Raw genomic sequence first — 21,836 nt, 5'->3', positions numbered from 1 at the left:
AGAGAGAGAGAGAGAGAGAGAGAGAGAGAGAGAGAGAGAGAGAGAGATCAGCATTAAACAAATAACTAAGTGAGAAAGTAAGAGTTTATAAAAGGGAGAAAAATGTTATAGGGTAAAAGGCCAAAACAAATTTCAGTTGGTCTTGAAGAGGAGCCACCATTCCATTTCATTACGCTAAGTATTTATTTACATTCCCTCATTTCATCATCTCTCAATTTCAGCACAGATATATGAGCCCTTCTTACCTTTTAATTGTGATGGCCTTCACTCAGTGATGACAAAATTAGTCGATCATGACATTTCCAAATGGAAGTCAACATTATTGCCTATTCTTATTATCACACAAAATGGTGATCTCCCTGCAAATATTACAGAATGATTACTAGTGTTGATCTTTTATAAGTAGTCAGGTATCAGATATTTTCTTGAAAACTTCTTGATTTTTAAAAATACATCTGGTAGACCTGTACAGAAATATTTTATTACCTCATACTCCCTCAAGAATGAAAATGCTGTTTGACAAATGGGTTACTTGAGAAAAAAATTATGTGCAAATTTCAAGTCTTTCTGGAGACAGAAATTAATCAAACAGCAATGTATTCTGTCAGATTCCTGAAAAGCCTCATATACTTACTCTAAAAACAAGGACTGTAACAAAAATGCTTTCATGTTGAAAAGCAAAGCAAATGGTCCTCTGTCCTTACAGCCCATTTAGAATAGACATTAGTGGAATATAATGACGTCTTAAATATTCACAGTTCTTTATACTTCAGTTCACTACATACTTAATTGTTTTCCAGCCCACAGGGAAAGACAGGCCAAACATTTCTTAATTTGGATTAATAGTACATCTTTTAAAAAATTACCACTGAGATCAAGAAAATCCTATTAAGAAAATATGAATGAAAAGCAAAGATGATGAAAATATGAATATTTTCCTTTTTTCTCTTGATTTTTTCATGAAAAACGGAGAATGGATGTTTTAAATAGACTCGTGAATAGGTTTCCAGGCAAAATACAGACCACCTAGTTAAATTTGAATTTTAGATAAACACACAATTCATCCCGTAATCCTTACTTGCTAAATTTGGCAATTCCAACAGTGATCTTTAGTTTCTCCTTAAGAACTGGAGAAATGAAAGAAGACATAGAGGGAATTGAAGATAATTCCAAAGCTTCCAAATATGATTTTCAGTCCCTACCCTCCAAACCACTGATGCAATCATTCCCATCTTATCCATGAACTTTTAGGTTTGTTACTTGAAAAAGTGAAGTAAGTACACACCAAGATGAAACCAAAAATAATTATTTATCATCTTCTACTGCATCTAGATTTGTTTTACATTACATGGCAGGTCCTTATCTCCAAAATATGAGAAGTAGAGAGAAAACAATGCAGACACTTAGACCTGGATCGAAAATTCATACACACAGGAAAGCAAAAGGAGTTCCTGTATCCAAGATGAGTCCCATGTGGTTCCTTAAATTTAAATTAATCAAATTAAATAAAATCAAAAGTTCAGTTAGTTGAAAGGTTCTATTGATTCGAAACACTCAATAGGCACATATGGCTACTAGCACAGATTTCTATCATTACAGAAATTTTTATTAGACAGGGTTGGGCTACAGTCTACAAGGACAGGCTTTGGATCAAATTTGTACAATCCCATACAGTTGGGACACTGGCAGGAAAGATGCTCTCCAGCAGTCACCAAGCCCCAAGTCAATGCTCCTCTTCCTAGAATTTTTGTTTCTGATGTTCTATTGTTAGTAAGACCCCTAGCCTCCAGCTCTCAGCAGATGCTCCTCAGCCCTGAGACCTTATCTAAGTGGCTCCAGACAGACATAAAATGGCATCAAGGAGGACAGAGCCCTGGTGCAGAAGTCAAAGAACCTGGCTTCCCAATGAGCTCTTCGCCCCTCTGTACCTTGTTTTCCTCATTTCCAGATTGAGAACACAAGAAGATTTCAAAGAGTTCTTGTTATGGCTTATAGCTAGATGCCACCCTCAGGTGAGGCATTTGGGAGGTGAGAAGATCATGAGGATTAGTCCACTGATAAGTTTATAGTTAAATGCAATGTTGGGAAGGGCCTGGTCAAAAGAGGTGGATCACTGTGAGCATGGACTAGAAGAATCTATCTCCCTTGAAAGCTCCCCCCTAGACATGGTCTCTCCCTGTCCTCCATGATATGAGCAGCTCTCCTCTGTGGTGCCCCTCTGCCATGCGACCCTACCTTGGAGCCATCCAACAATGGGCTGAAATTTTCTAGAAACCGAGCCAAAATAAACCTTTCCTCCTTTAATTTTTGGGGGTTGGGTATTGTGTCCCAGTAATAAGGAAAGTAACTGAGATAGCTCATCTACTCTCAAAATGCTATGATTATTTGTGTGAGCAGCATTGAGAGAATAGAATCTGAGCAAGTATGAGGAAATACAGAAAATAACCTATAATGCTTCTTTCCTCATTTTCTTCTGGTCATCAGTGACTGCAGATGAGGTGAGGGAAGGACAGTGCATCCCTTTGTGGACTCAATTTTCATCAGATTTCAATAACTTGCATCCAGGACATTGCCCTGGAAAAGCTATTTCTCTCTTTCTTGACAACAAAGGGACCTTAAATGTCAGGAGTCTGATTTGTGTTATGCTCTTTTCTCCCTTTCTATTTTCAATCACATGAAAAGGAGATGGGGGGAAGCAATCACTTTAGTGGGGATATTATTCTTTTGAGTATTTTCCCTACTAAAAGAATTGGAAAGTTTTCTCTTAAGAAGTGATCAATAAAAAGTTTATGATTAGAATACTTACAAAAGTATCCTCTCTAAATTAAGGGGTTGGCATTGAGTGTCTTTTCTAGGCCTTGCGCTTCAAAGGCCTGACTCTAGCAGGTATTGATATTTCTTCCCTTACTGATCTGAAAACTCAGAGATAAGTGGGCTATGGGAAGTTGATGAAATATTTGGGAACTTGAAATGAGATGCTCTCCACCAGTGCACTCTTGATTATGTTTTAATGTACCTCTTGAACCATGATGTTGAAATCAGAAAAGTGTGAGCAAGGCCGGGGATTTAGCTCAGGGGTGCCATGCCTGCCTGGCAAGCGCAAGGTCCTGAGTTCGATCTCTGGTACCAAAAAGAAAGAGAGAGAAAAGTGTGAGCAGAAGGAAAATAGGAGAAAATTTCTGAAAGATATATAACATTTAATTACTGGTTCTTAAACATTTACCATAGAGTTGGAGTAACTCCTCACAGAACCAACCAGGAATGAAGTGACAAACATCATAAGGTAATGTCAGACTTAGCAACATCACTCCGAAGCAATATAGCCACAAAGTACTGTGCCTTTAGGGAAACCAATTTCCAGCTTTCTCTGATACAAGGAAGTCCCAAAGTTGATTGCTAAGGACTCTGTCTCATTCCACTATTCTTTCACTCTAGGATAATATTCAAAATGACTCTAAAAGAAGAGTTTACGTACTTTGGTGGATTATCCAAGTTTATCAAGCATTCTAGAGAGCATGAGAATGTAGGTTGTTAAACCATGAGCAAAAATCCACATTTTATTAAAAAGGCAGAGTTGATAGCAAAAGTGAAGATCTCAAGCACAAATATTTAGTATAAACTAGAGCTTCTAAGAAACCTATTCAAGAGTAAAAAGGGGTCATGAGAAAATAAAGAGAAAAGCCTTCAGATCTTGAATATTTACAAATTGTTTAATTTGCCTTTTAGAAAGTATTTCGTTTTTGTTCCTTTTAAAAACCTCACACAAAAGTAAAAGACATCATGAGCAAATAAACAAAAAACACCAGATCTTGAATAGCTACAAATTATTTGTCTTTCAGAGAGTGTTTCTTTTGTATTCCTTCTAAAAATTCACGGTTTCTATTGTGCCAACATGTCTCCAGCCATATCACCTAGAAAGTGCCTGATCTTGTCTGTTATGCCATCAACAAGTTCTATCATCAGATTAAAAGAATGAAGTCACAGTGGCACTGAGTTTCGTTAACGTACCTTTGCCAGGACTATTCCTCTATCACAAAGCTGACATTCTACACTGCAGCTCTGGCACTTACATGAACTTCATAATAAATATTCTAGAAAAGCTAGAAACTACAATAATCAAAACAGATAATTGAGCTGGGGATTTAGCTCAGTGGTGCCACTGCATGCCTCACAAGCAGAAGGTCCAGAGTTCAATCCCCGGTACTAAAACAAACAAAAAACTATAGAATTTATCACATTCCGATTGACTTCTACCATAATCACAATTTCATTAATTCCCTAAAAAGAATCGAAGTGAGATGAATCTAGGGTTAAACCTCACCCCACTATGCATACTAGCTGCAGAATATTAAACCATATTGTTCTTGGTGGAAATCTGTAAAATGGGAGGGAATAAGACTGCTTATCCTGCAAGCCTACAGAGAAATAATAAGTGAGGAAATATATATGACTCTAACACATGTAATGTGCTTAGCAAGTCTCTGTACCATTATTAATTATACATAATAAGAGTATGCCTACAGAGAGTCTTTTTGGCTTAAAAAGCTAATTATTCTCTTCATTCACTAGAATACATGTTACTAGTATTTTATTTTAATGTAAATTAGCAATTTATAATTGTATATATTTATGGAGTATAAATAATGTTATGATCTTTAATAGAATGGGAAACAATTGAACCAATCGAATTAACATATACATCACTTCAAAGACTCCATTGATGTTGCTGCAAATTATACAATCTCTTTTTAAAGGCTGAATTGTATTCCATTGTGCACACATACCATATCTGCTTTATCCATTCATCATTGATGGTCACTGCGGTGAATAAATTGCAGTGAATAAAGTTGCAATGAACATGGAAGTGAAGACATCTCTTTGACAAACTGATCTCAAATCTTTTGATGAAACACTCAAATGGGATCACTGGATTATATGGTAGTTCTAGTCTTAGTATTTTAAGAATATATCTTGCATCTTAATATGTGAATAGATTTTTAAACTTTATAAAGGCTACCTTATGCAATAAAGTAAATAAATCTTAAGTACATAGTTCAATGAGTTTTTACATATATAGTATAATGATGTAACCAACAACCAGCCAGTACAGTGTCTATAGAACATATCTAGCCCCTTCACAGTCAGTACCCAACTGGCTCCCAGAATTAACCATTACTCCAACTTTAATTACCAAAGATTAGGAGCACTTGTTCTCAGCCTTCATATAAATCAAATCACGCAACATTCTATTTGGATCTCAGAGATGTCTGTTTGGTGACAGTTCACTCTTTGCATCGCTAGATTGTATTTCATTGTATGACTATACTACTTTTTCTTGCAGAGGTAATTGATGCAGTCAATGCTCAGCCTCACAATGCAAACTGAAGTGGTTAATGGAGGGTTTCACTACCAACAGACAGGGGCACTGGCTATCAGATGCACTGCAATCACACCCTAGACAATTCCATTGTATGCCTGGGAAAGAGGAGGGGAGAGAAGTGGTAGAAAATGCTGAATGATCCCAGAATTTGCTGTATATCATACCCTACTAGTACTCAGAGAATTATAAGTGCTCATCTAGTACTCAGAGAATTATAAGAAAAAAACAGACAGAAAGCTCCTAAAATGATGCAAGTATATCAAATTAGTAACAGCAATATTATTAATATAATCTTATGAAATCTCATAAATAAGAGGGTTTTGTGAGAAGACGCTGATACATGATTAATACATTTTAATTATGTTTTTCTTATTCTCCTGATTTGAACTTCTCTCTTAAATCACAACACCTTATTAAAAAGCATTCGCCATAGATGTAACTTTCCTTCCTGTCTCCAAGTGAGATTCATTTCACTTTATAATCAATAAGCCTCATGTTCCATTGTGCATCTTTCAGGCAGTTGCTTTCACATTATTTAATCTATCTTAGAATTTCCTAGAGGCTTAGATTTAATGCTGTAAAATAGAAATGAACAACCTTTAATCATTAGGCCTGCCTGAAATGATGTTAAGCCAAGTTCAATGTACCTGAGCCCCAGGGATATTCGTGGGATTTCAAACAGTGAAAAATATTCATCAAGCTTTTATTTGCAAATTTTGTTAGTAAGAAGCTTGCTGATATCATTAGACATTCATCTCATAACACAACAAAAAATGTACGACTTCCCTATTGTTTTATGATGTTTGTAACCTGGTAATTAAAAGAACAGAGCAACCCATGAACACATAGTTAAAACTAAATACAGTACAGAAAAATAGCCCTCAATAAAATGAAAAAGACTTTTTTATGTCTTGTTTGCCAATAATTGCATCTTTTGATCCTTTTGCAATATAAATGCTAAATGTTCAGCAAAAGGTTTTATCTTGACGTGGATAATTAGAACAAAAGCAAATTGTTTGTAACAACTCTTTAGGTTTGGCCTCCCCTCCCCCTCCCTGTGCCCCATCAGGATAGCTATATCTCTTTATTACAACTTCCTCTCTCGATGACAAATGTCTTGCCTTTCATTTCTTTATTGCCCTGCTCATTTATTTCTCTTGAATAGAAGCCTTTGTCCTGTGAACTATTCTTCCCCATTCAACTCTCCACTGCTATCCCAACGTAGCCTGTGACATATCAGGTAAATATTTAAGAACTGTTGGGAACTTTCATACAAAGATAATGATGAGTTGGCTTCAGTAAAAAAGATGAAAGGCAGATAACTCATTCTGGTTCTTTTTATTTCCTAAAAGCAAACTAAATATGTAAAGAGTATACTGAGGGAACAAGCCATGAGGCCCAAACTCTGCAAGAGTTAGGGGTAGAACCCTGAAAAAGACTGAATCACAAGAATTAGATCAAGTCCCTCTTAATCTATCCACACACTTCCATCCTGGATGCTCATAAATTTCCTTCTACACACACACAGCATAAACCATTTAATCTATATTTGAGAGCCAACTCTCTCAAACTGTTCTTTCTCACCTAATTTTCCTTGGAAATGGGCTGTTGCTTTATACCTTATCATTTGTGAGGGACCTTTGATTTGGTGGCAGTTTCAGCAGCACTGACCTCCTTCTAGATGTTATAAGATTTAGCTCTGAATTTCTAGCTTCACTCTGAAGGGCAAAGATTTATTTCCAATCGTGATGCAAATACTAGCATTCTGCATTTGATTTTCAGGTAAGATTTTGACCCTGGTGAACATGTTCAATGAGAAAAAGAAAGAGGCGGGTCATGTCAAAGCTTACCTGAAAATAGAATCCTATTTATTTGTGCAAATTCCAAATTTCTGAAAGGATGGTTGAAGAAATAATTTTAAAGAACTTGTGTTTCAATTAAGAGGAAACTTATTGTGGAAAAAAAACAAGGCACTATTTAAAATTCCTTAGGACTGCTTTTCCGAAGATTATCTTTGAACTGCTTTACTTGTAGGTTAAAGTGAAGATTTGTATCTTCAATTTTGATTCATGCCAAACTTGATCATTTTCAGAATTTCTTTGACTCTCCTCCTTGTTGTTAATTACATGTTAATATGTTTTGGTTAAAAATCACCAAAATCTTTTGCTGTAAATATATTTGTGAAATGTGCACTTTTATGTATAGTCCAGTTCTAAGACTTGATACGCGAAGGGCAATGCTTTGATGATTGCCTTTCCTACTACACAATAATTTTATAACTAATTCAATTCAATTTAAATATTGACCTTGTGACATTTAAAGAAAATAATTCAAGGACTGACTGGTGTCATTGGCATTACTAGTAAAGTCTGACGTCTTAGCATGAAACTGTCAGGCATCAGGTTAGAAACACTCTCAAGTGCCATCAAATAGTTTTGTGTGTTCTTTAAATTAACTATCTGTACTGTCTTATCTAATCGCATTGAAATTCTGCACTTAAAATCTTGAAGGTCATGTCCAATTTCTTTGAGAACCAACAGATGTTAGCTGACTTGCCAAGGCAACACTCTCTGACTCTGAGCCCAGTGTCTTTCTGCTCTGTGATGGTTCAATACCTATTTCTGCAACACTGATCACAGAAACAACTCTCAAACCTTGATTTGCAATTGGGAAATATAGCATGAGAAACAAACATACCGATTCAAACATTTTGGAAAGCTTTTTCACAAAGATAAAGTGGGTGTGGATTTGGGGAAGTCAAAAGTCTACATAAGTCTTTCTGAAACATGAGCATGACAGCTGCTTTTCTGACACTTAAATAGACTGGAAGAAGAGTTACAACAGTTTTCAAAGTATCTTCTGAGGAAAAGTGGTACATAACATAAGTGACCTTTCCTTAATAAGTTTTAAAGGAGCTGTGTCCTGTATTAGAGTTGTACACAATATACGAACAACTCTGAGATATCCTGTAGTAAACAGGCCTGCTTCGCTTGGTTTATCCTTGCATTTTCAAAACTTATCTGGCTGTGTAAATGTGTTTTCCCGTAATATCCCATGTTCTGTTTTAGAAAACATTCTAATAGTGACAGAGAGTCAAACAGAGTTTTAGCACTCCTTTCCTATGACCCTGGATACACCTCCATCTCTGGTGCCTTCTTTCATTCTTTTGCAGACTACAAGACTTTACCAAATAGTTACCAAGATTTCTTCCAGGTCTAAAATTGCCTTATTTTAAATTCTTTATTAAGCATAGTCATGCCTGACATACAAGTTATAAGATGAAATTCTATGATATTGAAATATGATTTTATGTGTTTCAGTACTTTTGTGTGGTATCTCATTATCTTCCTCATCATTGGGACAAAATACCCAACATCTACAACTTTAAGGAGAGATTTATTTTGGCTCACAGTTTCAGAAGTTTCAGTCCATATTCAGCAGGCTTAAATTCAGAAACCCCATGGTGGAAGGGCCTGGGCAGATAAAAACTGCCCATATGATGGTGGTCAGAAGGGAGAGAGAGGATAAAAATGCTGCAGAGGGAGGTGGAGTCTAATCAGACAAGGTAGATCAATGGAGACATGACCTGGAAGGACATGGCCTCCCTCCTCAGCTCGTTCCTTTTCTCTCTGCTTCTTGACCACAATGATTCAAGCAGCTTTTCTACCAATATGCACTCCTGCCATGCTGTTTCTCTACTGGAGCCAGCTGACCGTGAACTGTAACCATGAGCTAAAAAACTTTCTCCTTTAAATTGTTGGTGATCGGTATTGTGTCCCTGTAACAAGACAGTGAATAAGACATATTTTGGTACTGGAGACGTGGAGCTATTGCTGTCATTATACCTGATGATATGGCTTAGAAGCCTTTGGAACTGGTTTCTAGGAGGAATTTGGAAAGCGTTAGAGATGTCAGCTACACAAGTCCTAGTATGTTGGAAGCTGAGCTTCATGAGAGATTCTGGTCAGAGTTCAGAATACTTGAATGCTGAGAGCAATAGAAAGTAAATGCCAGGCTCAGTGAGTTACACTTGGAAAGAAGGACTCCATAGGCAATTGGACTTAAGACCTTGTCTGTTATGCCATAGCAAGAAATTTTTCTGTATTTTGTTCATGTCCTAAAACAGAGATTAAGGGCAGAGGACTAATAAATCTGATAGAGAAAATTTCAAAGGAGCCCATTGTTGAGGTTGTTGCACTAGTGGTGGCTTTTTTAGTCATATCTACTATTAGGAACAAAACCAAAATTAATGATTTTAAAACTTTCGCTCGTGTCCAGAAAGGAAGCACCTCTGAAGGTGAGGGCCTATAAAGTTGGGACTCATAAAATTTTGACTAAAGATAGCTTGGTTGGTATAAACTTAGCATTAAAAAGAAGCCAAGAATTTTATGTCCAGACAATAGGAAGGACAGCTTGAGGACATGCTGGGAATCAGCAAGACCCTGCCCATTACAGAATCAAAGGGTACAAATGTGGAAGACTTTGCTTTAAGATGAGAGAGCCCAGAACACCCTGTTGGAGAAGGACTGGCTAGATATTTGGTTTTCCATGATTCTTCCCACAGTGCTTAGCCACGCAGGCACTCAGGGGAAACTGCAACCATGATATTATGAGGTGTGACTACTCCTTAAACTGGTGACAGACCTTGGTGGCATCCACTCACTGATGATTTTATGGGTATGCAGAATGCAAGAGAAGTGGCTTCAGGGAGGCTTCCACCCAGATTTCAGAAGGTGGCCTACAAATCCAAGCAGTGTGTCCCTGAAAGGGCAGTGTATGAAACTGTGAAAGTGCAATGCAGACTCTAAAAGGCTGTAGAAGCCAGGAAGATGCAAAGCATGAGAGAAGCCTCAAGCAGTGAGCAAACCCACACCAAGAGAGAAGATATGGGAGCTGCAACTAGCAATGTTGAAGGGGTGGAGCCTCCCAAGTCACTTGCGCCATCATGACTACAACTTGTTCCAGGTGCTGCTCAAAAGCTAGAGTATTTAATGTTTATCCTGTCAAGTTTTAGTCTTACTTTGGTCTCATTAATATCTACTGTCATTTTTCCCCCTGTGGAATAAAAATAGTTACCCTGTGCCATTGTATGTCAGCAGTGTTTAACGTTTTTTAAACAGGGGCTCACAGCTAAAAGTTTGCCTTGAGTCTCAGAGGAGACTTTAGACTCAGATTTTTCAGCAAAGCTAGAACTACATATTGAACTTTGGCAACTCTTAGAGATGTTATGGAATGTATTTTGCATAAAGAGATCTATGTGAGTCTTTTGAGGACCAGGCCCAGAATGTTTAGGTTGGGATAGAGAATATCTCTCAAAGGCCTCATCTGCTCATAGGGTAGAGGGTGACTGAATCATGGAGGCAACATAGCTAACTTGCCATTACGAGATGGAGTCTGGTCAAAAGAGGCATGTTATTGAAAATATGACCTAGAGGAGGTCATCTCCCTCTGTGGTCTATCCCTTCTATCTCTGCTTCCTGGCTGCCATAACATAAGCAGCCTTTGCTCTGCTATGCCCCTCTGCCTTGCATTTCTGCCCTGGAGACAGCCAGCCACAGACTATAACCATGGGCCAAAATAAATCTCTCCTCTTTTAAGTGATGAGAAAGTGACTAAGATACTCAGGTAACCATAACAATTTCTTTGCCCATTTATAGGACTGACACAATGGAGACAGCTTAGCATCTCCATATAACATGCCAAGGCTCTGAGTTAGAAACTATTCAACTATCAATTCTGTCATTGAACTGTGAGATCTTGGGACAGTCATTTAGCCTCCCAGATTTCAATTGATTCACTTGTAATTTAAAAGAGCTCAACTGATAGATCTCTCAGGTCCCCTTCTGTGTTAACATTCTATGACATGAGGCCCAATGGACTTCTTAAATAAAGACAAGAATATGTGGTTGATGTTTTCCACTTCTGCACCTTGTCATTGACCTTATCGATTATTTAATGTCAAGGTCTCAATTAGAAATGCAGTTTCTAATTATAATTTTCCAAATAGGGTACTGGGGTACTTTTTCTGGCATCGTTAGCATTTATTCATTCATCAATTAAGCCATCATTTATTAAAGACATAATATATGTCAGGTGTTGTGCTGAAATCAGACTCAAAATGAGCAAAAATCCAGTTTCCAAGAAGTAGAGTTCAATGGAGAATAGAGGCAAATAATAAAAATTATTTAAAAACAATGTGATATGAAATCAGTTTTTCAACTGCCATTCTATTGAGATTTGGAGCCAGATGTTTCTCTGCACTGGGGAACATCCTGTGCACTGTGGCATGTTTAGCAACATCCCCAGCTTCTTGCCACTAGATGCCAGTAGTATTCCCACTAGATGTGATGGCTAAAATGTCTCCAGACATTTCCACAATATTCCCTGTGGAGAGGTAGCAAAGTCTCTTTGTTTGTGAATAACCAGTTTCAATATATGCTCCTGTCATTAGCAAATTTTCGATTTATGTGCTGTGCCCTAAATTATTCTGATTATATATTTTTAAGAATGATAATCATGCCCTATATTTGGGGAACAATTCAGTTTTGTAAATGTTTAGTAATTATCTCCACAAGTTTAAGGTAGTGTCCTATTCAGTGAGATTTTAAAAATTAGTATGAAATAATTTGCTACCCTTAAAAGTTTATAATCTTCTTTGGGACAAGTGATTGTATATAGAATGCAAGTAACGTCATTTATGGAGAAGGAGATCCAGAGTAAGGTGATGGACTTAGCTATTCAAATGGATTATTTTATCGAATCTTCGGACATATGTATTCCATTTTAGAGATTTTCCCTCTAGAGTCCATCTACTCAGACTGTAATCTGGATCACTGCATCAGTAGGGTACTAACACTTTGACCATAGTCAGGATGGCCTCAATTTTTATGTTTTCTAAAAGACCCTTACCTTGCCACCCAGCTTCTTCTGAATCTAAATAAGAGGCCAAGTTATAGCTGTTTTGGTGTTGATTTGCTAACTTCTGTGAATGTGAAATTATTTTCCAATCTTGCAAGTGTGACAGCTTCTTTAAAACAAGCACCTCATAAAGCAAAGAGAATTAATATCTTTCTGAGTATGTGAGAGCATTTCTTCTAATTTATTAATAATTCTAACTCAGCTTTGAGCAAACATAGCCTGTCTCAATACCCAAAAGCTGAAATACTAAGGGAAACATGTTTCTTGTTAGCTTTATGGTTTCTCTATCAAGAGAAAGAAAGCATTCAACTCTCTCCTCTATGATTGATGTGCTTCTAGAAGAAGGTTCAAATGTTTTTGTTTGTGTTTGTGTTTGTATTTGTATTTTTGCAGTATTGCAGATTGAACTCAGGGCCTTCCACATACCAGAAAGCATTCTAACACTGAGTTACATCTGTAGCTCTCAAATGCTTTTCAATTCTAATCCCAGAGAAATCATATATCCTGTTGTTTTCTGTATTATCTGTATAGATTTCCAGTAATATTTGCTAATTCTCTGACTCCCAATTTTCAGCCCACAAGCATGTCTTGCAGTGCTTTTACTACAGTTGATCATTGCAAATGTCAGGCAGGTCACTGGAATCCATAACCACAATTGTTAGGATGGGATCCCTGAAGTTCAGGCAGAACATGTTCCGGATGGGCAAAGTGAGAACTTACTGAAAAGGCAAGGTGGTCTTAGAGGCTAAAGCCCTACTCTAATTCAGGGAACTCAGATTGGCTCATTTGCTAGCTATGTGTCAGCATTTTTTGGAATCATCTTGGATAAATTGCTTTACCTCTCTGTCCCTCTGTCATCTCCAATGTGGACTGGAGATAGTGTGTCTCTCTATTTCCCTCTGGCGTCCAGATAATTAGATAATGTCCAAGAAACACTCTGAGCTCTTCACAAAAAGCTGCTCTGTAAATACAAGATATCACAACTGCTTTGATAAATCATGTTAGGAAATAAATCAAGCACAGATGTTCCTGATTTGCACTGTCACAGAACTCTCCTCCACTGTTTGAACAACTTGCTTTCAAAGCAATTTTTATCGCAGCAACTTTCAGTCCCAGTGGGGCTCTGGGAAGTACCATGAATCGGCCAGACACTTGCTTTATTTCAAGCACAATAGTTCACATGACAAAAGCTGAATTGCTTACTTTCCCTCCCTTCTATTTTTACAAAGCTGTATGTACTGTAATCAAAGGTAAAGGAATAATCAAATTTAGGTATCATTTGAAAATAAAGAGAAAGTGGTGTGGATTTTCCTATGTTACACCTTTTCAGCTTAGCCTTTGCCAAACTCAGTACTCATTATTCAAAACAGTATTTCTGAAAATTTATTAAGACACTTTTACTTTATTTACTTTTTACTCTGACATTTTACTGCAACATAGTCCACAAAAATATATGTTTATACCATTCAAAGCTAACTGAAAAAGCACTCCTTGAAAGAGTCCAACTGGTGCCTAAAGAAGAACTTAAACAAACAAATTATAAAGAATAGTAAAGATACACTTTTATAAGATCAAAACAAAGTAGAATCTGTCATCAATCAAAGTAGTTTTTCTATCAAGTCACCAAACAGTTGGTCCCTAGTGCCAGCATGGAATCCATTAGAAGGTACAACTTCCAACCCCAAATTTCGCCCAGGATGTAGCAGTTTCTTTTCTAAACTTTTGTCCCCATTTCTTGTCTCAGATCAGATGCACAGAAAGAAGGATCTGGACATCATGCCAGATGAACCGACAGGTAATCATCAGCATTGTTTTACAAGTGAAATGCCATTAAATGATACATTCATGAACAGTCCTCTTCATTTTGAGAGCCAGTATTTATATGCCAAGTTATCTCTGTTTCTAACAAATTGCAATGCTAACAATCAGACCTTTGAATAAAGTCTTAGTATACACATATCAGTAAGTGATAGATATAATGCATATATACTGGTATATTTTTATAACTTCCCAAATTAGCATTATGTCACTGCTCAACTTGAGTGTTGAGACGGACATTCAATAGATTCACTTGCATAAAGTGACAAAAGAAAATATTCCAAAGATCTAAAGAGCAGCATACTTTATTTTTCAATCCTGACTTGTAAGAACAGTTTACTGGAAACAAGGGACTCCTATTGTCCACATGCCCCTGTAACTGCATTTCAGCTCCCTGAGGACAAATCCAATACATGGTTTAATTAAAAACCTATCCTTCTATTTTTAATGCTGCTTGTAAAACAGCCCAGAGAGCTGGACAAGAGATTTATGAGACACAAGTTAAGTTTCTAGTCACAAAATTCATCAATTACTTGCATGGAACACACATTGCTAAAAGAGACTGCTTACTTCAGAGAGACCTAATTTAAATGCAACACCTGTAAAAATGAGTTACAGGAGATGGCATTAAATTGTACTAAGCAGCCAACATGTTTTAAAGTAGAACTTCACCCTACCCTTAAGATTCTCCCCAAGAGAAGTTGGAAACTATGTCTTCTGAAAGGAATCTAAGACATGCCACACATTTCCCCCACATTTCTGTGCCTCTAGAAGCCATTTGTTACTAGATTTGGGGCAAACAAACAAACAAAACCTCTGCTTTAAAACACAGAATAAATACTCACGATGAAATTTCACCTGGCAGAACACAGAGGAAGCAAAGAGTGTACTCATTCATTTCTATGGTAAAAACTTTTGCGCATGGTCCTCACTTAGAATACTTCTGTTTTAGTGATACAAATGCAATAAAGTTTTGAGTACTCGCAGCTGAGATCTCATCATGTGTAAAAGTAACCTTACCTCAGGACTATATTATAAATCAGCATCAAGTCAAAGTCTCTCCTTTTCTCCTACCGACCCACTGGCCAAGAAAATCTAGGCAAATAGCACTCCCCAAAAGTGAAACATAACTCTCTCTCTTCCCCGTGCAATCTCCCCTCTGCACATACACACCACACACTTCATGGTTTACCTTTTAATTACTGGATCTCGTCAAGGGTCCTTCCTAATGTATCCAGCAGGAATGCAAGATGATGCGTGCTCTTCACCCCCAAGTGGCACTTGACTCTGCTCCATGCAATCACTCAATCCAGTATGGATGGATGGGCCAAGTTCAGGTTCACTGCCCTACAGTGTCTTTATTCCTCATAGCACATGACCAGAAAGCAGGCGAGCACTGCCGCTGGTGATGCTCTGCTCCTGTTCAAACTAATTGCAAAAGCATGTTGCAAAACGCTCTCTCCAGGCTCCCTCTCCTTACCCTTGCTGTGACAGAGTTAAAGCTGCAGCATTGAAAAAGAAGAACAAAAGGAAAATACAGTACAAACTGCCTCTCCAAAGGAGCTTTCTCTTCCTGCAAAACATTATCCACAGTAGGCTTGGGAACAACACATGAAGCCACACGTGAAGCCTTGAACTTTACTGCCCAAAAGCACCTGAGCAAAACTGCTTGGGGGCCTGTGCCATGCAGGCATCGGCCACCCCATAGGTGCCTCTTTGCAACATACCTTAGGTGTGCAGCATGGCGGGCAAACAAATGTCCAATAAACAGCAGAGAATGCAGCCGGCAGCTTAACCTTGCTCCTGCCTTCAAAGATGTCAAACTGTTCTGTTTGCTCAGGACTCTCCTTTTACCAACATTCAATTTGAATGAGCCAGTGTGAATGCACTGCTCGTCTGCTCCTGAGAACAGGATGCATTTATGTGAAACACGAGGAGAATGCCTAATGCCAAGGCATCCTCTGCATTCCCAGGAGCTTTTATTACAGGGCTAGCTTACATTTCACTGCCAGAACCCGCTGCACTTCTGCGAGCAGCAGCAGCAGCGCAACTTCAAGCCAATATCCTTGCCACACATTCACACACACCTGCAATATTCTGATTGCCTTCTGTGGAGAGGCACCTTCCATAAGTTCCCACCTGAACCCAGGCACGCTCCTGGTGACCCCGAAGCTGAGTGAGCCCCCTGTCGTGTTTCTCTTTTTCAATCACCAACTTTCCAGACTGGGAAAGATGATCACCAGATGGCTAGTGGTGTTTCAGCTTTATGCTGAGAACTACCTGCTCTGGGTCCTCTATCAGAATGAATCCAGTGAAATAGGGTACCTTAGTTTTCATTCATCTTCAATATATGACATTGAACAGGACCTTAGTAAAAGCTCACTGTCCAAAAAGTGCATAATGTTATATAACATAATAACATGTGGCCATCAGGCCATGCCAACTTCCTGTCTGATTCAAATGACCTGCTACCAGCAGTGAGGGAAAGCAGCTCTCTTGGTATATTTAATTTTACATTTTTCCTTCACATGCAGTTCACAGTTGACTGAGTCGCAAAAACATTATTATGATAGGGTTTTTCCTTCTTAAAATTGCCCCAACTGTCTAGCATGATTTGGAAATTAAATTCTCATAGCTGTGTTCAGCATACAATTTCCTGTCTGGACCACAGTGCAGAATTTTGGGGTGGTCCGGGAGGGCCCCTCTAAACCTTGTGGCACAACCCTGAGTTTAGGTAACATGCATTTAGATACAGCAGAAACATTTGCTGAGACCCTTGTTTCAGGGAGTGAGATGACTGAGGTTTTCAGAACTCTAGAGTGGTAGCAAGCACTCCATTGGGAAGAAATATTTTGGAAGTTGGGCAGAATTATTGTAGGGAAAGTGCAGGTTATTATCACTCAGGTCTGAGGAATTCTGTTCTGTAGGTCAAGAAACTCTACTTGATCACTATATTCAGGGTTTAAGGAACTTGCTGGAAAATTATGCTTGTTTTGCAAGAGAATGATGTGGAAAACAAATTATAACTTGCTCAATCAACAAAATATGACAAGCCAGGCGTGGTGGCTCACGCCTGTAATCTCAGCACTTGGGAGGCTGAAGCACAAGGACTGCTGTGAGATCTAGACCAGCCTAGGCTACACAGTGAGTTCCAGGTCAGTCTCAACTACATAGTGAGACCCTGTCTCAAAAAACCAAACAAACAAACAAACAAACAATACATGACAAAAGAAGTATCTTTCAAATGACCAGGATTTTCACAAAGACCTACCAAGTTGACACATCTATCCCCACCTTTAGAGGCTGTCTTTTTATTTGGGGTGCACAGAAAGACATTAAAGGAAAAATAAATCATAAGGTACTTTCCTATTATGTGCAAGGGCCTCAGTTTGACCTCTAGTACAAAAACAAAACAGGGAAGGGAAGAGGAGAGAAGAGAAGGAGGGCAGGAAGGAGGGGGGAAAGAGAGACAAGGGGGGGAAGGGAGAAAAGGGAGAAAAAAGAAAAAAGGGGAAAGAAATAGAGAGAAAGAGATGGAAAGAAAGAAATAGAAAGAAAGAAAGAAAGAAAGAACAAAAGAAAGAGAAAGAAAGAAAGAGAAAGATCTAGTACAAAATCAAGGCTAAAATAATTGCTGGGCAACTTTCTATGAGCTCCTTTTTGAAACTACAGCTAATTTTTCCTCCGTGGACTAAGAAACTGTGCGTGCAAGTATGAGTGTGTGTATGTTTATGTGTGTATGTGAGGTGTGTTAATAATATAGTAATAAGTATTGAGTTATATAAATCTCATCCTTGAAGTCAATGAAAAATTTTAAAAGTCTGACTTAGAGACTTCACAAATAGCTGGTAAATCAACCAATTAAAAAATAAATTCTAGTGGATTCTTAGGCCCAACAGCAGGCATAAATATGCACATTCAGTTCCTAATCATAGAATAGACATTTGAGGCCATTAGTATAAGCCTAGGAAGCCTGAGTGGTGACAGGGAAGGAGAAACAGATGCATATGTTAGCACTGATGATTAGGCTAGAGCAAATTCAGGGAAATATTCCATTCAGCCCTCTCAGAAGGGAAGCGAGGTTTCTATGATTATGATTGCTCACAGATAGCCCGGACAAATGGATGCAGCATTCCAGCATTTTGGGAAATATGGAAGCAGCTGGTAGGAAATGGTGACTATAAATATCAATTCAAAACCTCTAAATAGAAGATGCTTGGGATGGATCAATTGTTTTATTCATTCACTTATTTATTTAAATGAGTATTTCTGTAGTGCCTCTGTTAGGTCACCCTTGGTGTTGCCCATCAGGGGCACAGGAATGAATAATAGATCACACCTCCAGACCACATGGGGCTCATGGTCTTAGAACCCAGGATGCCTTTCCTAATTTTCCAAAGAAATATTTCTGCCAATGCCCCCAAAATGACAATGTAGAGTGCCATGAGAGGGATTTTTGCGTCCACCCATCGGAAATATCCCTGTGGTTCTCAGCAGCTGACTTCCACCTTCTCAAGTGTGTTGGCAAGGGACACTGAGAAGAGGCCAAGGATGGCTGGTCCCTGAGGCACCAACAGAAACTGCAAATGCTCAGCTGCCTCCTTTGAATTGCCAGCCATGGCAGCCCCCTTATCGGTCCTCATGGCCTGCACCTTCTATAGTTCTACTGTGGTTTTCTTACGTAGAAAAAGATTTGTCTGCTGTAACTATGGTTCTTACTCACCTGACCCTACAAATAGTGACATTATCCTGTATTATCTGAGTGGACTCATGGTCATCATATGAGTCCTTAAAGGCAGAAAGGAATGCAGAGATCAAGTCAGAGAGACTCCAAGCCTGAGAAGAATTTAATGTTGCTGTTGGCTTGAACATGAAGTGGGCACAAGTCAAGAGATTTGGGACCTCCATTCTACAATGACAAGGAACTGAATCTGCCAATAAATGCAGAGGAAAGAAGAAAATTCAGGACATAGAACTGGAGAACAACAGGGCCAGCCAATGTCTTGATTTCAGCCTGGTAAAACGCTTAGCAGAGAATACAGGCATGTCCCAATGTGCATGGGACCTAGAAAGCTACAAGAATAACTGGGGTATTTTTAATTTTTTGCACAACAGCAGATAACTAAAAAGCCAACTATGCCTATGGCCAGGGCTGTGATCTTCTACATACCAACCATGCTACTTTGCACATTGTTTCTTTCCATTTGGCTCATCCATGGGAAGGGAAACTCCTACCAGTACCACAGATGTCACTGGGAACAGGCAAGCCAACCCTAAGAAGCCACTGGGTCAGGATAAGGACATGCAGGGACTGGAAAGATGACTCCAAGATTGACAGAGCTGCGGGGAGAAACTGCCAAATACTGTCTTAGGTTCTGAGGGTTCACAGGTAGGAAAAGTGGGATCCTTGTCTTTGAAGGCATAAGGGTAGAATGGGGAAGACAAAGCAATTAACTAGAAGGCAAACCAGAACTATGTGGGGTGCCAAGAGCAGAGAGAGCAAAGCTATTCTTTCCATTTGGGGAATTGCATAGAGCCACAGATAGTGTGAATACCCAAGCTGCCAGCTGTGTGCGCACTGACATCCAAGGCAAATCATCCCCTATCAATGATCAAAATAGCAACATTTGTATGTGGATTGTATCTGCCTCTGCACTGTTATGACTCTATCATGCTCAGCACTGGTCGAGTTTGCCTTTGGCTAAAACAGTGATATTTTCTTCTTCTTAGACATTTTTTCATTCATTCTGATTTTTCAAAAATACTACCAAACACTATTATTTATGCTAATTTCAGCACACATGGCAACCCCTTAAATTTTGCTCCCCAGGCAAGTGTGTCATGGGCCTCACCCTAGTAAAGAGTGAGTAAAGCTGGAAAGGCAGTACCAGGTCAGGCAGAGGTGGGGATTTAGTCCAAGTTTAAGATCAATGACTAATGTAGATCATATGAGCTTTAGTAAAATGGTTTGTTGCTTTAATTTATGTTTTCTAATTTGGGGGGAGGCTTAAGGCAAGGCTCTCATTTCTCTCTAGTCTCAAACTTTGGAGTCTAAAATTTTATAGATAATGTTAGTTGCATAAAGATTCAGGAAAACTTACTTTTATGTTCTTTGAGTCTATCCAAAGAATTTATTAACTTACATCAACTTCATTGTTAAATTAGAATAACTTTACTGCTGAAAATCTACATAGCTCCCATTCTGCTGTCCAACACACCTATAAAGAAAGGCGAATTGAATTTAAGGCTTTGATAAAATTTAGGGAGAGCAAAGACCATACTAACTCTGACTAGATTGTCCAATGAGGTCAACCTATTTCTGCAGCTTTCTCTATATATAAAGCTGGTAATACAACTTCTGGGAAATACCCCCTGGCATGTGTAGTGCAGGTAATAGAGTGGTCACAGAAACCTCTGTTGCTTTGAAAGGCCACCACCTTGGTGAGCTTCATTTTCTGCCTTCATAAAAGAAATGTTGGACTCCAAAATGGTGCTCAAAGAAAAGACTGAGTACCCCAGTGGCCAGCTTCATATTTAATTGGATCATTTTTACAATAAGGAATTATTTTCCCCTCAAGTTCTAAAAATAGCAGGAGTCTATGTAGTTCAGGCTATGGATTATTGACAGAACGCATTGTCCCATTTGCTTTTTCGCTTTGTCTAGTGGGAAGATAATATTATTGTATTGTCAGATTGATGCTGGTTCCTTCTAGCTGTGAGTAGGCTTAACACAAATGGTATTCCCAGGGCCAACTGAAACCAGTAGAGAGAAATTGTTACAGATCTGAACCAAAACCGAGTAAAAGTATATGTCACTTGCTTTGATAAACTCGCACCATTTAATATCTAGGACTGAGGGTTTTAAAAGCAAACACTCTGTGGAGTTGAAGCAATCAGCATCTGATTATCACTTAATGACTAAACTTTCTTGATGGCTCCATAATAATTAAAATACCAAAAAAAGGAAAGGCAATGTCATGAGAGAATTTGAATTTTTAAACAGCCAGGTTAAAGTATGAGAAATGTAATAGTCTCCACAAAATGAATTGTTTCCTTTTCACCAGGCAGTCAGTTAGAACTCCACTAATTCAACAGAGCACATAGAACAAACTGCATGAGTCAACCTGAACCCATGAAAACATTTAACATTTATATTATGATTATGCACTTGACTTTACAAAGCCAGGACTAAATTATGCAAGGCTTTTATACTTGTACCTGATGAAGATAAAAATAAAAGGAAACTGCCCTGTAACTGTAGAATCAATTAATGAGGCAACAACTAGAGAAAAATCAGTGGGGCTGTCCCCCAAAGTTCTAAAGGAATTCTCTGATACACCATGGTGCCAGGAATTGGTCCATCAACTCCTAGCCTGTCCAGGGGCTTGTCCCAGAAAGATAATGTTCATTCTTGCCATACATTAAGGATGATGCCTTTATGTACTCAGACACAGTTGTGTCTATAACTTGTAGCTCATTCTCCTCTGAGGAAGTGTGTCAAACCCAACTGGTAGGGAAGCCAGCCCTGTCAGCATGTGACTAAAAGGATAAAGGTATGTCACCTTCCGGAAGACATCTAGAAACTTAACCAACCATTTCCAGGACCAAATTATAGATCTTAGAGCAAAATTAGATGGCCTAGTCTCAATGCACTCTGTTCTGAGAAACCAGAATGCTTGGTCTTTCAACTTTACCAAGAATCAGACTCTGCTACTCTATT

At 38.5% G+C, this 21,836-nt stretch overlaps 1 protein-coding gene across 4 annotated transcripts in view; it reads right to left on the bottom strand.

Annotated features, from left to right (window-relative positions):
- Frmpd4 (FERM and PDZ domain containing 4) overlaps positions 1-21,836 on the bottom strand; it is an 862,356-nt gene that overhangs the window by 310,215 nt on the left and 530,305 nt on the right. Inside the window, exon 1 of one of the 4 annotated variants that reach the window (XM_019206054.2) lies at positions 15,309-15,543. The exons of the other annotated variants lie outside the window; for them this stretch is intronic. The gene's annotated coding sequence lies outside the window, so the exon portion shown is untranslated. Of the gene's footprint in view, positions 1-15,308; positions 15,544-21,836 lie in introns of those variants that run through there. 4 annotated transcript variants of the gene reach the window in all.

Source organism: Fukomys damarensis, unplaced genomic scaffold (genome assembly GCF_012274545.1).
Source record: "Fukomys damarensis isolate Sample0158 unplaced genomic scaffold, DMR_v1.0_HiC HiC_scaffold_39, whole genome shotgun sequence".
NCBI lineage: Eukaryota > Metazoa > Chordata > Mammalia > Rodentia > Bathyergidae > Fukomys > Fukomys damarensis.
Note: the sequence above shows the minus strand (reverse complement) of the source record. Positions and strands in the feature narration are given on the sequence as shown.